This window comes from Anomalospiza imberbis, chromosome 1 (assembly GCF_031753505.1).
Source record: "Anomalospiza imberbis isolate Cuckoo-Finch-1a 21T00152 chromosome 1, ASM3175350v1, whole genome shotgun sequence".
Taxonomy (NCBI): domain Eukaryota; kingdom Metazoa; phylum Chordata; class Aves; order Passeriformes; family Viduidae; genus Anomalospiza; species Anomalospiza imberbis.
In genome coordinates, this window is record NC_089681.1 from 129,758,151 (window position 1) to 129,773,074 (window position 14,924).

Sequence of the window (14,924 nt, forward strand, 5' to 3'; positions counted from 1 at the left end):
AATCAAATTTAATGCCAAGAAGCCCTTTCAAAAAGGGGATACCTGACATTAAAATTTCCAGTATAAAAAAACAAAGTAAGCTTGGCTAAATCTTTACCGCAAAAATTAGGATATAAAGGCATCTAATTGTAGAATAATTTGGTTGGAAAAGAACTTTAGGACCATCCATTCCAACTGTTAAGCTAAGACTGCCAAGGCTACCACTAAACCACATCCCCAGGCATTACATCTACATTTTTAAGTCTTTTTAATGTCTTTTTTTTTTACATTTATTTTTTTGCATCTTTTTGTACTTTCAAGGATGGTGATTCAACCACTTCCTTGGGCAACCTGTTCCAATGCTTGACAACCCTTTCATCTGAAGAATTTTTCCCAATAACCAATCTAAACCTCCCCTGGTGCAACTTGAGGTCATTTCCTCTCATCCTGCCCACTTGTTACCTGGGGTAAGAGGCTGCCCCACACCTGGCCACAACCTTTTTCAGGCAGTAGTATAGAGCAATGACATCTTCCCTGAGCCTCCTTTTCTCCAGGCTAAAAACCCCCAGCTCCCTCAGCTGCTTGTCATCAGACTTGTGCTCCAGACCCTCTCCCAGCTTAGTTGTCCTTCTCTGGACATCATTTCAATGTACCACAACTGAGCCCAGTATTTGAGGTGCAGCCTCACCAGTGCTGAGTACAGGGGGACAGTCACTGCTCTGGTCCTGCTGGCCACACTATTTCTGATACAGGCCAGGATGCCACTGGATGCCACTGCCACCTGGGCACACCCTGGCTCAGGTTCAGCCATCTGCTGACCAGCACCCCAAGGTCCTTTTCTACCAGGAAGCTTTCCAGCCACTCATTCCCAAGCCTGTAGCACCACAGGGGTTGTGACTCACGTGACACCCCTGGTACTTCACCTTTCTATTTATGACCTCATCCCACTGGCATTGGCCCATCGATCCAGCCTGTCCAGATCCCTCTGTAGAGCCTTCCTACCCTCCAGCAGATCAAAACTTCCACACAGCTTGGTGTCATCTGCACACTTACTGATCCCCTGGTCCAGATCATCAAAAAAGATACCAAACAGGACTGGCCCCAGTACTGAGCCTTGGGGTACCCCACTAGTGACCAGCCACCAAGCGGAGGTAGCAGCATTCACCACCATTCTCTGGGCCCAGACATCCAGACAGTTTTTAACCTACCAAAGAGTATGCTGTCCAAGACATAATCAATCCGTTTCTCTAGGATAATGCTTTGGGAAACAACATCATGACTCCAGAGATCCTAATGGCTAGGAAGTTTGCACAGTCCAAAGCCACATATATTGGGTCTGGCTGAGATGGAGCCCGTTTTCCCCAGAGCAGCCCTGACAGTGCTGTGCTTTGTATCAGTAGCTAGGGAGGTGTTGATGAACACTCTTTGGCTACTGCAGAGCAGCGCTGGCTCAGCATCTGCACTGCCTCTCAAACTTCTCAGCCCCTCTACCTGTCGGCTGGAGCTGGGCAAGATTTTGGGAGGGGACAGAGCCAGAACAGGTGACCCAAATTGACCAAAGGAATATTTCATACCATGTGGCATCTGCTCAGCAATCAAACCTAAAAGAAAGGTAGAGAAGGGAGTGGGGGGAGCATTTGTCATTAGAACGTTTGTGTTCCAGAGCAACTGCTAGGAACACTGAAGTCCTGCTTCCTGGGAAGCATCGGGACATCACCTGCTGATGGGAAGTAGAGAATAAAGTCTTCTGTTTTCCTTTGCTTCAATGAATGTTACCTTTATCCTGTTAAAGTGCCTTCATCTTGATCTTCACATGTTTTCCATCTTATTTTCTTTCTCCTCCATCCTGCTGAAGATGGGTGTGATAGAGTGGATGGTGGGCAACTGGTGTCCAGCCAACGTCAACTCACCACACTGCACAATGTTGATGTCCTTCTCAGAGAGACTTTGCAGAAACACCATGACTAATCAAAGTCTGGTCATCAAATGCCATATGACAAATCCTGCCAAAACCAGCTCAATCCAATAGGCTGTCAAATGCTTTAACTCATGCTGCACCTCATTCTTCAAGACATTTTTTTTTCCTGGGAAGACTTGCACAATCAAGAACCAAATGCACCAAAAAAAAATTCCACAGAAGAAAAATGGCTCTTTTGCCTACAAATTATATGACAACACTTTAAATCCAAAGGGGATATAAGCAAGAAAAAATAACTACTCCAGAGATTACAACTATTTTATATGGCAGAAACAAAAGCATTCATCTTCAACAAGAGATTTCTATGGTTAATTCCTCTGTTTCTAAAGGCAGTTCCCACCATATAAAATACCCCAGTGCATGTCAGAGTTTCAAACATCAAAAGGCCATACTTAAGTAATTAAATCACTGGATGTTGTACACAAGAATTTTCCAGCTTTCTCATTTCCAGTGTTAGGATTAATTTGTTTTGAACTCACACCCAGTCAATCAAATACATGCATGACACCTATTTTCAGGGTTCTACTCTGACAATAAGAAAAAATAATGTTATAAAAAACATTAATCTCATGCAAAATCTATCTTACTACACTATAGTAATGTATCAAATGACAGATCACTGACTCCCGGCAAAAACTCTGGTATACAACAAATACCATCTCAGTTCATTTGAACAGCCTTTACTTACAACAAATACAGACAACTGTATTTGTTGTATTTGTATGGAAAACAGACAATCTGTTTTCCATACGGACGCTCTTTAAATATACTGATTCATTAAACTGTGGGCTTGGTGCATTTTTTAAATTTTTTTCATTCTTCCCAAAAAAGTAACTGCCAGAAAAAATTTAAAGTTTTTTTTTTTTTATTTATAGAGTAAATGTTTTTCATTTATACAGTAAAAAAGCTGTTGTAATAAACCAGAAAGTATATGAAACATTCTTGCCCACACAAGTTAAAAAACATTAAGTTGTGGAAGTTAGATGCAACAGCTTAAAGCCTTACTTCCAGAGCTAGAAATCTTTAACTGATTGGACTAAAAAATTTCCTCAAAGCTTATGTGACACTCAACAACCACTAGACATAGCAGCATTGCTTAGCTTCAGCCTTACCTATCTGTACAAAAAAGAGAAAAACACACATGTAAGCAGGTTGAAGGGGTTTTGGGTTTACCTCTTTGCAGCTTTAAATACATGCTTGTAGTTAATACATGTCGAGCTCTGTAAGGTCATTACCCAAATGTGGAACCAGATGCATCCAAATAGTTTGACACCTGAGATATCCAAACCAGTCCTAAGGTCCTCAGCCTAAGAGACTTCCCACAAGACTGAGGGGCAACTTCAAAGAAGCTGTCAGCATCAAGAGAAATTGTGTTAAAAACCTCCAAGTGCTGTTGCTGGGATTGGTTCCTAACCCCAGCAGCAGTGACCCAAACTCTCAGGCCCCAGGCTTCACCTGCTTCACACTTTGGTGTGAGCTTTTTGCCCTGCAGTGGTGGCAGTCTTGGCCTGTGATGGTACAGTTATTTTCAAGTCTGACTTCAAGATAAGTATTAGAGGGCACAAAATTACACTAAATTAAGCTTATTATTTCCATAACTTGCCCTTACATCAAAAACTTTCCAGGCCTCTTCACCCCTTTGCTTTTTATTCTTTTACTGATTATGAGGTAGTTTCCTGTACTTACAGACATAAAGCAAATTAAAATGTCCTCATTTTCATACTGACTTCCACTACCTTTAATTTGCATTCTCACATACCTCTTACCCCAATTTAAAAACAAAAAAAAATTCATTAAAAAAAAATTCAATGCTTTTTTATGTATCAGGCACTGCTTATTAAATATAATAAAAAGTGTCACTTTTTTCAAAACAGATTCACACATTTGCACCTTAGCGCAGCCTGCTCCCCAAAATTATAACATTCATCTGCACAGAACACTGGTAGCTACACATTTCTATAACTGGAACTTAAACCAGGAGAACCTGATATCTACACTAATGTCTGCTAGCATGCTCTTTAAAAAGTCTTCTGTGCCAGTGGTGGTAGCCTAGGTATTTACAGGTACTGTATGTCTATACCATAATACGCTTTGCTATACGTAGGTATATATGTTTATTCATTTACTCTCATCTAGATGTCCCATCTAAATAGTCAAAAGATACATATGAAAGATTTACACATCAGTTGTAAGTGCACTCTGAACTTCCCCACCATTATAGGATTGACTCTGCAATAGCAAATATTGTACACTGAGCTGCTGTTGTGCAGAGATGCTCTGAGGTAATTGAACCTTTTTGTCAAAAAATATACAGAATTTAAGAGTCAGCTTAAAAATACCTAAGTATTGAAACAGGCAGGTAACATTAGTTTCTTTGACTCTTCCTCCCCATTCATTTCATAAAAACAGCCATAATGAAATTTTACCAATTCCTTCAAGTTAACACTACATCAGAAGTATTTTAATAAGTATAAAAGAACCAAAATTTCAAATAAATACTGCCAAATCGAACACCATAGTTTTGATGAATTCTCTGAATGGATGAGAGCTGGCACCAAAAAGAAACTCTGAGTTGTACATAAAAAGCAATTTTTTACGCATTTCTGTGAAGACTAAAAACTCAACTGGCTTCTTTGACTTCCAGCCCCAGCTGCAGAAGAGGCACTCACCACTGCTCCCAGCAGCAGGCAACAGACACTTGGTCATCCAAAGGACTATCTTGTATCCTAAGTGCCAGTGCAAACAAGCCAAACAAATCTAACTAAATACACAGTAGACGAGCACAGAGATGCAGAAGTGGAAGACCATTTCTAATACCACTGTACCATCACCCGAGCTTATAATGAAGTAATCAGCAAAAAATAACAGCTTTTGTAATCACAGTTTTGTGCATCCCAGCGCCACTTTTTGCTTTCAATATTAGAATGAGAGGAGGGACCTCAGCCAATTTTTTTTATCATCTGGATCTTAATGAAGTTTATGTCCCTGCTTGCTGTTAAAATACACAGATTAGTAACACATGAGTAAAATAAATACAATCCTTCACATCATTACATTTCAAATTACCACATCTGAGAGCGAAAGCACAAACAACATGCACTTGGCATGTATGGAACATTTGCTGCCCAGGTTTGAAGGCAGGACTTCTGTTCAAAAGCCTCTACCTCTTCAGCCAAAGAAATAATTTATTCAGCTGGCTGCCATTACAGGCTTCTCAATGGGAGAAAGTACCTTCTAACACTGTATGAATACAGTGGCAATGAAATACAAGAACAAAGAATTATCTGGACTTACTGTTCATCAAATGCTTCTGAACCTGTGGCCCCAGCCGACCCTGCACAGATGCAGAGAAACCAAGGATGCAAAAGTATGCACAGACTGCAACTCTCCACCCTGACATTTAGACTCTGCCAACCAAGTATCTTAAAGGATTTCATATACTGTAGCTCCAGCCACAAGTTTATCAAATGCCCATGAATGTGACTGATCTGTGAAGTTATGGGGAACAGAACTTCACTTAACCTCATCTGGAGTACATCCCATTCATCTCAGTGCTGCTTAGGTCAGACACTGGTTTGCAGCTGTGTACATTTATAACTTGCTCCTATCAGGTGCTTCATATATATCCAAATCCTACTGCTAACATAATTTCAGTAGTTAATCAGTCAAGCCTAATTGTTCCCAAGTTCAAAACCAGCAGCTGCTGTGGGACACAGATCCAGCAATGAGCAGGTTGTTCAGGATTATGTACCCAATTCACCTCCACATCTAAGGATGTGGTGCTATGCAGCAAGGGTCTCAACATCATTTTTCTCCACCAATTAATTAGCTCATCAGCTGAAGACAGCTCAGGGGGCATGGGATTGAAAATCTACCATCAACATAAACTACTCTTCCTAGCAATCACTGGTGGAGACAATAAATGGCCTTGACAAAACACAGTGTGTATCCCAATGCTACTTGAACACACTACCCTCCAAGTAGGAATGAGAAGCAGATCATTTGATTAGCTTGATCTAGATGGGGGAATACTGCATACAACCCCACAACCTACAGCTCACACCACAGACTTGGACACCCATCAAATATTGGGTTTTTTTGAAAGAGAGCCTTTTTGATTCTACTTCCCTCAATAACATAGTACCAATATTTCTTTAGTCTTTAAATAAGGCACTGATTTGATACATTATGTGTTTGAAAGACACACAACATCACAATCACAAAAACACCTTTTTCAAAGAAACTTTTCATGAAGCAATACCAGCTCCATTTTGCTCAATCTTTGCAAGCAATTCAGAGGCAATTGCTTTGGACAGCAGATCAGCAACCTCTGGCATGACTCCCACCAGCTGCCTCCATTCACATGTAAGCCACAAAGGTTGGAGGATATTTTTCCTCATAGACTTGTCCATGAATGGTATGACTTGATTCAGAAAGGAAAAACCCAAAGAGACATGCTATTAAAAGCCTCTCCACACATTCCCAACTAATAACTCAGCTTCCAAGCCTTTCCTTGTGTTCTCCATTATTTCCCTCTCCCGATTCTCTTACTCTGGTAACACTGCCAGGCTAGACACTTTTTTTTTTTATTCCTCTTACTCTGCTTTCTGTCTTTTGTGCTGGAAAGGAGGCTTTGTCCTATTTGTTTTCCAACATGCTGAGCACAGCTATAGGAGAATCTGCTTATTGCCTCGAAGTATTGCTCACTGATGGGTGACATAAATAACAGTGTCGTGCTCCTTCTCTTTCCCACACTTTATTCCTTAGCAATGCAAAACAGAGTCTTTACATCAAAAACAAAAAAGCATTTTTTCTTTTTAGAGGGGTCTCAGTAATGCTACAAAACTGAAGAAAGTGACAGTAAATGTCTTAGATTTTCTCTGGCATCCTTCTGCCACATAGTTTATTTGTACAGTCTGCAGAACTACTTTGGCAAAAGTTTTACTTTCTGAGCATGCTGAGTTCACTTCAGATGGCTGACATTCCCCAGAAGAGCCAGGGAAGAAAGAAAAAGAAATATCTTGGGACTTCCCATTTCCTCTCAGCAAGACCCTGTCCCAAACCTCCTGCCCTCAAAAATATGTAACCACTGTATTCTGTGTACTTTCCAGGGAAACAAAAGTGCTCCAATCTGCCTTCCCAGTTAAAAAAAAAAAAAGTGGATATTTTTGCTTAAAGGGGAAGAAGGAGCAAGAGCAAGATCAAGATCAAAGTTTTCAAAAAATATTTTAAGTATCACTTTTAAAATCTCTATTTTATAACTACTTAATTCCTTTTCACTACTTGCTTTTGACATACAAATACAAATGCTATTGATGAAAGTCAAACAGAAAATTATATCCCTCTGCATGAAGCACTTTAAGCTAAAAAGCCTTCAGAAAGCCAAATTAACTACCTTTCCTCATCAGATCTACCAGAGGCAAGCTCTCAGGATCACAACTAGTAGGAAATTACACAGTGAAGTGGCATTTTCTTACTCTCTTTTGCTTGAATCTCATGCCCAAAAAATAATGAAAGCAATTTCAATTTATATCGACAAAATTACCTGCTAAGAAAACACAGACAGCATTGATGATTAAACTGCTGACAGAATTTATAGTATATGTTCATATACTGATTTGCCCACAATAAGTTATTGAATTACTTCCTCACATCACATTTTGAAAACTAATGAACTTTTCAAGGTATTTGACTACAAAAACCTTCTTCTCTAATACTGGGCACAGAAACTGCCTGGAAGCCACCAACACATGCCCCTCTCAACTTTTGTTTTGATCTTGAAAGGGGTCAGATTTTCCTGCCCTGTTGGAAAATTCCACATGGGTTCAGATTTAATTTCTGAAAGGCAAGACATCTTTTTTCCCCTCAGTATCCTTATGCACCCCAGCTTTAATTCATTCAGATACCTTGTCACAGCTCTACTATCTATGCACTACTGAACAAAGATGCCAACGAACCTGCAGAAACAACCCTGCTACAATGGCTAAGTTTAAAACATAGATTTCTGATTATTCATGCATGTTTTGAAATTTGTTTAAATTCCCTTCTGGGCAGAGGTTCTTCAAATACAGTCAACATTTATTTCTCATTAATTAATAGGAGCTATTTTTCACTTCAATATTATTTGAATAGTAAATGTTGAAATGCATGTGAAATGAGTTGCCTTACAAAGATACAGACATTTCTGCTCTTCTTTCTAGTGCACTGAACAGAAATTTATTCTTGTCAACTGCAGCTTCCAAATGAGACAGCTCACAATATTAAAAAAAATTGAATGAGTAAATCACCATAGTAGATGGAGTGCTGACATTGTTATGCCACATTCAGAGCTTCATGTTAAAAACCCAACTCCTAGATCAAATGACATTTTTGAAGTACTTAATCACTTTCAACATAATTTTTTCTATTACTTTTCTACTTACAGAACCTTTCCTAACTTCCTCGGCTTTACCCACTTTTTACCTTGGGGATGATAAAATTCTGATTAACTTCATCTGAAAGCCTTATTTTCAAGAAACAAGATATTTCAGTAGACTACATCAGATCTAGGTTCTGCTTGAATTACTTTATCTTCTTGTAATTCAGTTAATTGTCTGAAGAGGAGGCAATCCATCTTTCCAAGTGACTCTCCAAGTTTCTGTTTGCCAGTATGACCATCTAGTTGACCTCTCTAACCCAGCCTGTAGATCCTAATCCTTCAACTGGTATCTGAAGCCATCTGTGGCCTTTCCCGTTCTCTCTCCAGCATCGCCACTGATAAAAGATGGAGTGTAGCACTTCCAATTGTCTTTTTCTTTCTTTCTGTCTTTCTTTACCTTCCTCCTTTACTTTTTCCTTTCCTTTCGTTTCCTGTCCTTTCCTTTCCTTCTTCCTTTCCTTTGTATCTCTGGCAGATGTTTCTGAACAATATACTCTCAATTCCCCTTTATGGCATTCTCCATATCAATGGCTGTGTGCATGTTTTTAGCCAGTCTCTGTTGAATGGAAGTTATTCAGCACATCAGAATCTCCTGGGAAAACAGGCAAATATGGGAGTAAGACATGAGATGCCTTTATGCCAGAAGGCATGAATGGATCAACTGTTTCTTTTTTGATCTGTAAACAACTACAGAGGTCCTGGACAATGTGTCTTTGCTAGACAAATGAAAGGAAACAAGGATGCTGTTCCTGATGGTTTCAGTGTCAGAGACCCTTCCTCCAAATTGCCCTCTCCCAGCAAGGAAATCCCACAAAGATGTAGAGTAAAATACCACAGACCACTCATGCTAACAAAACCAGATTAACAAAGATAAGATCCAGCAAACTTCCAAGTCACATCATGAAACACAATCTAGAGGTGTGATCAGGATATAAAAAATCATACACACAGCTGTCATGAGTGTACTCCTTTCCTTTTAAGTTTAATATAAAATATAAGAAACAGCAGTTTATTATTAGAGGTTTTCCAGTGCCATCAGACAGTTTAATGCCATTTGGTATCATAATTCACTTAACAGTAACAGCAGAAAACATTTCTTTCATAAACCCCAGCTGCTCTGGGAAACATGGTGCCCTTAGAGCCATCAGAGCAGGAGCTCCAGCCTCCAGAGAACTGCAAAGTCAAGGTTAATGCCCTTCCAAAGCATTTAAGTACTGTTGTTTGCAGCAACCTGAACTGAGGAACAAGGTAACGCGTGCTGCCCCTGCTGCCTGGAGTTTATTTTCTTCGCAGCAGCCCATCTGGTGCTGTTTGTATTTATGACCAAAGCAGAACAGGTAACACAGCAATGTTTCTGCTGCTGCTGGTGCTTGCACAGACTCCAGACCTTCTCTGCCTCTCACACTGCCCCCATGATGTAGGCTGAGCGTGGGCAAGAGCTTCAGGTGGGCAAGGACACAGCTAGGACAGCTGACCCCAAATGACCAAAGGGATATTTTGTGACAAATAACATGATGAAAAGCCGTAAAAACTAGGGGTTTGAACTTTCCAAGGTAGCTGCTGCTCAGAGACTGGTTGGGATCACTCTTCCTGTGGGAGGTGGTGAGTGGCTGCCTTTACATTACCTGTGGGTTTTCTTCACTAATTAAATACTCTTTATCTCAACTCACAAGGTTTCCTTGCTTTTACTCTTCCAATTCTTTCCCTAATGCAAGGAGCAGGAGAAGGAGGGTGTGAGGGAGGGGCTGGTAGGTGCTTAGTTGCTGTCTGGGTTAAACCTACCACATAAGGTCTTAACTAAAAAGCTCTAATGTGAAATATTTGTGAAATGTGAAGTTATTGTGCTGCTTACAATATATGTCTGTTACAGATTTAAACATTCATTGCTTGCTGAAATGAAATAGCAGAAGTATCATAGCAGAAGTCTGTGAAAACAAAGTATTTAATACAACAGCATGCTCATGTGGGCATACTTAAGAATAAAAAGAGATTCTGTATTGTAAGGCACTTTCAGAATCCCCATCTTGTAGGGTTCAGAACCCTGGATTACCAAGAAACATCTCTGTGAATGGAAGCTGTTGTGCAGAGCACCTTTAGGAAGTGTGGTAGGTACTTTAAATAGATTTTAGTAATTAAACAACAAGGGACAAAACAGAGCAAGTCTAGTATTTCTTCCCAATAATAATGTAACTACAGTTTCTGTTCCAGTGTTATGCAAATATGGGCTACAACTGCAAGTTATAACTTCTGTGGAAAGAGGCTGCATGCCAACAGAAGTGTACATCCTATTGTATTTTTATTTTACCTTTATTTTTGGAAGGAAAAAAAATGTCATCATAAAGGAGAGAATATTGGCTAGTATTTTGGGCTTCTGTATTTCTTTAAATTCAGAACATAACTACAACCCCTCCAGCCTCCCTTGTTTTCTAGGTATTTTCTAAAATATTCAAATGGGAGAATATTCAAATAGACAAAATTACCTACTGAGGTTTCTTCTAACTGAAGTATTTTCTTTCAGATGAACTTTTTGTATGCCACTTTTCTACACAGAGGTGTTCTACTGCATACTTATGAACTTGTGGAAATGCTGAAGTTTAATGGCAGGGCAGTCAGACCCTAAACAACAGAAGCACAAACTGCACCACCACTGCAAAAACTCTAGAGAGTGAAAATAAAATGAAAAAAAAAAGCTAATTTAACACAAGCGGTACTCTGAAGCATAAGCACCAAAATAACAAAAGAGGAAATGAAACTGATTCCACAAAAATAGTAATACAAAGCAGAAAAATTAAGCTAGCATATATAATAGCCTGTGGTGTATTACTATGAGAGCTACAAACAAGATAACTGAACTCTTGTACACAAAAGATTTTGAAATACAGATGATGATAAGCACAACTTTAAAAACTATGTCAAATGTTATACATAACCTTTATTAAATATAAAGCATTATCATGTATCAAATCAAGAAATAGAAAAATACAGAAAATTAGGCTGGTCAAAATTTTCCACTTTTTTTGCAGAAGCACAATGGTTTCTGGAAAGATGCCATTAAGAAAAGATTTTTCAGAACAAAAATTGGACCTAGCTGTCAATTCATCTATGTAAAAGAGAATATTATCTGGTGATCACAAAATGCAGCTGGGCTGTGTGATACACATGCTGAAACACTATCAGCTTGTCTAGAGTTGGCTGGATCTTCTTTAAGAAGAGGAGAGTTGGCCTCTCCTCCTGTTACAGACAAAAAAGGGATCTGAAATCTCAGTACTTTGAAGAATAGACAAAATGTTTATTTCCCAGCTCAAAATTAAGGCATACTACACTTCTACAGTAAAGGAGCCTTTACTCACAACTCTTCCCTTATGTTAAACAAAAGAGCACATACACGTATACACAAAAAAAAATGCCCATAGAGATATCCAAACTTGCAGGAAACAGAATACAAACAAATTAAAGCAACAAGTCCCTGTGGTCCCATTTGGAAATACTGCACAGGAAATCCAAGTTGTAAGGCAAAACTATTCTGACTAGGAATGCAAATAGAAGCTAAATAGAAAACAGTTTAATTGTAAGTTATTTTGAAATATTTAAGAATTCAAGAAGGCAGGAAGAAGACAACTTCATAATAAAACACTTGCTTTTCATTAGCATTTTTGTGGAGTTTGTAAAATCTCTAGAGAATGTGTTGCCTGAATATGAAGTCACATTTTGAATACTGTGTAAGTAATAAGACATCTTCCCCTCCCTAGAAAACACCAGAGTCTTCACTTTACTCCAGTTTTCCTTCACTGTTCTTCTCTTTACTCTCTCCAGGCTGGAGATGGATTTGTCAGCAGCTCCAGATCTTTTGTAAGAGACAATTAATTTCTGCAAAAAGAATTATTTTCTTCTCTTTTATTTATGCCAGGCATTTGAGTAAGATAAATCAGAAACTGCAAAAGATGAACCAATACAAAGCCAAGACTACACCTGGAGTTTTGCCAGCAAAACTAGCATTGTTTAACAAAATTACCCCTAAGGAACATTACCACTATGATTTTTATGTGCCCCTAGCTCCAAACATAAAAATGCCAATATTGGATGAAACCACTCAGCCAGTGTGCCTTCTCTTTCTCTCAATAGATAAGCTCTGTGGTTTCTGTTGAGGGAGTGCACATACCCTTCCAGTGAGAGTCACCTCCAGATGTTTTCCATTTGTCCCCTCCTCCAACATGTGCTCTGTTGTCCTCAGACATGCTTCACTGTTCCACATCTTGGGGAAAAACTCACCCCCACCCCCAGCCCTGCCAAGGCTTTTACCAGTCCTGAAGCCCCTTTACTGCAGGAAGGCAGAGACAGCAACATCAGGCAATGAGGTCAGTTCAGTGGAGCTCTCCACGGAAAACTTCCCTCTGTCTGCCTAATTCTTTTTTTACTCAACTTGTCCACATCATGCATAGTTTTGTTTATCTGTCATAATTCTCTTTGGTGGTCTTTTCCAGGCTATTTGCTTTCTCCTTACAACACAGCTGTCCCATAACTGCCCTACATGGGTTGTCCAGTTCCAGCAAAGCCTTTCCAAGAAGTACTCCAGAGAGCACCTTGATAGATTACTGAAGAGAGAGCAAGAAAACAATGACACCTTATGTAAAGGCATGCAAAGGAAGAAACATCCTTGACTCCCTCTGCTATCACCTCCCCAAGTCCTTCAAAGTGTCAAGTTAAAATCAGAGAAGGAGCAGGGCAGCATGTCTACCATCCAAAAAAGCTGAGAACACACTAGCAACATAGCTGCTAGCTTCCTCTCCCAAATCCCTCTGGTTAGCATGAGGGAAATCATTTATATCAAGTAAAGATGGTAAAGTTTATACTAGATATAACACATAAAGACAGGATTCAATGAGCAAGTAAAGAGCCAGCCTGCCTGACATGGATATCCATAGTTTAAATATATTGTGCTAGAGACAGAAATTAATTTATTCTGTACTTGCATTCATGTTTGGATACAACTGCTTTGTGTAGCCGTAGAATAAATACCAAATTTCCCCTTATATTTGCAAGAAGATTTGTGTTTATTACCTTAAAAGATTGAAAGCCATTATGAATATTTCTAATATCCTTTGCTATTTCTTGAACATACACTTCCTTAAAACCAGCCAATTTTTTAAAGTTATATATAGTCAAAAATAAATGCAGCATAAGTTAGAAAACTCATTTTCTTAGAAGAAGCCTAAAGAAGAATTCATCTATTCATATTAAAGCATAACATAAAAGGACTTAGTAGTGGGGGAGAAAAATGATGGGGAGGAGATAGATATGCATGCATCAAAGCTTCACTTTAATAATATAAAAGAAATATGTATCAGGCTGAAGCAGCATTCAATAGAGACTTTATAAAGAAAACTTAAGTATGGAAGAATTTTGATTTTTTCTCCCAAGTTTTTTTAACACACTTTTTTTCTTCCAAAAGAACTAAACTAAACCTGAAAGACCAGTTTATATACCTGCTGTGGCTGCAAGGGACAAAAAAATTTATGACATGATTTGTCAATTGTCATGTTAATCACTTCTGCACTTCTTGCCAGTAATCAGTCAAGGCTGCTATTATTTACCTGAGAAATAACCATTTTTTTCAACAAGAAAAATTACCACCTTGTGCCCATTTTTCTTATTAAGTATCATTTTACAAATTAAGGCTTTGATTCTACGAGTACACACATTTTTGACAAGTTTATGTATTTCCCTGCAAGCCAATGAGGCTCTCAGCACACAAAACACAGAGCACTTCATGCTTTGCAAAAGCTTTACTAAGAATTTAGGAACCAAATACTAAAATCTAGTTCAGTATCTAATAATATGAATCCAACTGAGAAATGCATGGTAACCTGCTTATTAAAAGGTACTTATAACACTGACCCCATCTAGGTTACCAGAACAGTAGGTTTTTGAAATGTGGTTTTGTGATTAAATTCAAGAGATTTATCAGTCTATCTGGAAAAGGAGAAAAATAACAGACACAGCAGAAGACTAAAGAGGGATAACAGAAAGCATAGAGAATGATGAATTTATGGACTCTCATATTTAGGCCCTGCCCATATCTTCCTAAGAAATAAAAACCAAAATGGTAATCAATACTCATTTTCAAATCCAGAGTACACAATAGGTTTATAGCTCACATTAATTCTAGAGGGACCTTTATGATGCTTTCAGTGGCACAGGACAATAATTAGAATTGTCAAAATACACCTCAGCATTGGTACTTTGTTTTCCATTCGTCTTGGTTGTTAACTTCGGCCTTTAAGACAAAAAAACCTCAAAACCAAACAAACAGCAAAAAAAAAAAAATCTGCTTTAATGACCACAATTCACTAACTCATAGCTGATTTTTCATTATGAGTTTTGGGATTAATTTTTTAGTATTTCCACATTAATTAACTAGTTTGGGAGAAAACCGTCTCCAGGGGACCATTAATTATTTACAGACATATTGTTTATTAATGCATATTTTTCTTTTCCAAAACTGTGCAGCTAGAGTGAACATAACTTACTCCCTTCTCTTATAAATTTAAT

At 38.6% G+C, this 14,924-nt stretch overlaps 1 protein-coding gene across 3 annotated transcripts in view; it reads right to left on the minus strand.

Moving 5' to 3' along the window:
• Nucleotides 1–14,924, minus strand: part of CDK14 (cyclin dependent kinase 14) — a 384,029-nt gene that overhangs the window by 349,289 nt on the left and 19,816 nt on the right. The window lies entirely within an intron of this gene.